The following is a 2,090-nucleotide window of genomic DNA, read 5'->3' as shown; positions in this document are numbered from 1 at the left end:
GCCCTCAAAATATTTTTTACAAACTAAAGTCTTTGAGTCGGAATCTAAGAGAATATGTTTCCCACAAACTGAAAGAATGCATTTTCAAGCTTCACTTTCCAGATCGACAGGAATGCAATTTAATTTTATAAGTTAAAATAATTTGTTAGTAAGTAAATCACTTGTGTCCAAAATTACTTTTTACAATCCTGAATGAAAAACTATCAATCAAACACACATACTCATAATGTTCACCTGAGTGGGAATGGAAGCCTGCAAGAAAATAAGGGACACGCGGTTCTTACGTAAGGTACGGCGCCAGAACTTGGGTATAAAACTATAAAATGGCCGTTAAAACTAAAGGAAAATTTCTCAACATAAAATGCATATTATTCATCATGCACAGATGATGTATATGTTTATAAATGGCCCATGCAAAAGACTCCTTATGTTAAATAATGTCACATATAAAATACTGTTTAAAAAAGCGGAATAACTGGAGTGTTAGAGAAACAGAAAATGTTAAGTTCTAATCTCACTTTTCAGACAGACCAGCTTTGCGACATTGGGTTATTTTAATATCCGAGTGCCATCTCTTTATCTAAATAGTAAGGGAAAATAATGACTTCTGTGCAAATTCTTGTGAATATTAACACATGTCTCATCACAACATGGCAGACACCAAAACCATGTCACAGACCTGATGTGTTGGAAAATCAGATCTGATCCACTGGATGGTAGGGAATGGGCAGCAGAGGTGTAGGGATTCAGGTCTTTGCCTTTAATTTTGACTCCTTATTACAGAGCACTTGCCTCACTCCCCCAGAATCCTGTAAATTTGCCTGACACCCTAGTTCATACAAACACAAACCTCTGGCACCGCCTTGGAACATCTCTTGAAACAGGGATTTGAATAGCAGGACTGATTTGGGGGTCCTGCCATCAGTTACTATGAACAGATTCCTACATTCCTACCAGCATGCTTCACCTATCTGAAAGGAAGCTCCCCTTCTTCTCTTTTCTGAAGAATTACATGTATTCACTTCCTACTACTTATTAGTCTCCATTCTGGAAACTTCTACAGACGATTTAGACTCCTGGGAATTATTCATTGCAGGATGTGCCTCAGCATCTTTACCTCAAAAACCTGTGGGGGTTTCTAATCTCAGAACGATACCCAGGTTCACTTACAGTCAAAGACATCATGATTCGTGATTATTTGTCTATTTGGCCATGATTTTGAAAAACAGGACTTCTTTCTAACTACTAAATTTGTTTGAATACCGTAAGCTTGGTCACCCATGTCATTATCTAAAGATGCAAAGCTCAAATTTTAATAGTTATAGGATTACCTGATTTTACTTCCAAAACTCTATTGTGATCTGTTAGAGCCTGTTCCGACATACCTCAGTACCTGGGAAAGTGGGTGAACGTAGGTAAGACTATGACGTGACAATCACTTAGTCTAACAAGGTAGCATGGACCAACAGCAAAAAAAATATTTATTTCAATACTATCTCTGTTAATTACTAACTCAGTTTTCTTATCTATAAATAGTGCTTGTGAGGACTAACTGGCATTGCTCATGTGAAAATCAGTAGCATGAAGAGTAGTCCGTAGAGCTAGAATATTTTCAATTGGCAATAATCGTGCCTCGGATAAACCTCATTGGCTATGATACTGCCACTGTGCAAAGCTCATATAGCTAGAATATTTTAAAATACGGGATCTGGTCCATACCTTAAAGTACTTTACATCCTTCTGTGCTAAGATATTTGCAGAACATGAAATAATTGGAAAATAATGTGATAAGTAAATAATTAAGCACTAGATAATGAGCTATAGAATTCATCAAGTAACAGACATTTGGGCAATTTATCTTTTGGGGATAACATAGACTAAGAGTTTAAATAAAATGATGAAAATAGAGAGGAAATCACAGATGACAAAACAAGACCTTACAAAGAGTAAAACATGGCACTAAATCCCAAGAAATGCAATATTTAAATTTGCATTCCTTTAAAAGGACAACAATCGTTACACATTAAGACAGCTTAAACATAAATAATTAAAATATCAATAAAAATAATGAATATATGCATAACTAAAAT

The 2,090-nt window shown here is 35.5% G+C and overlaps 1 pseudogene; it reads right to left on the bottom strand.

Annotated features, from left to right (window-relative positions):
* Positions 1-1,513: 1,513 nt before the first annotated feature.
* LOC112302042 (U4 spliceosomal RNA) lies at positions 1,514-1,677 on the bottom strand (annotated as a pseudogene).
* Positions 1,678-2,090: the final 413 nt, after the last annotated feature.

This window comes from Desmodus rotundus, chromosome X (genome assembly GCF_022682495.2).
Source record: "Desmodus rotundus isolate HL8 chromosome X, HLdesRot8A.1, whole genome shotgun sequence".
Taxonomy (NCBI): Eukaryota; Metazoa; Chordata; class Mammalia; order Chiroptera; family Phyllostomidae; genus Desmodus; species Desmodus rotundus.
The sequence above is the reverse complement of the archived record's forward strand: the minus strand, read 5'-3'. Positions and strand labels throughout refer to the sequence as shown.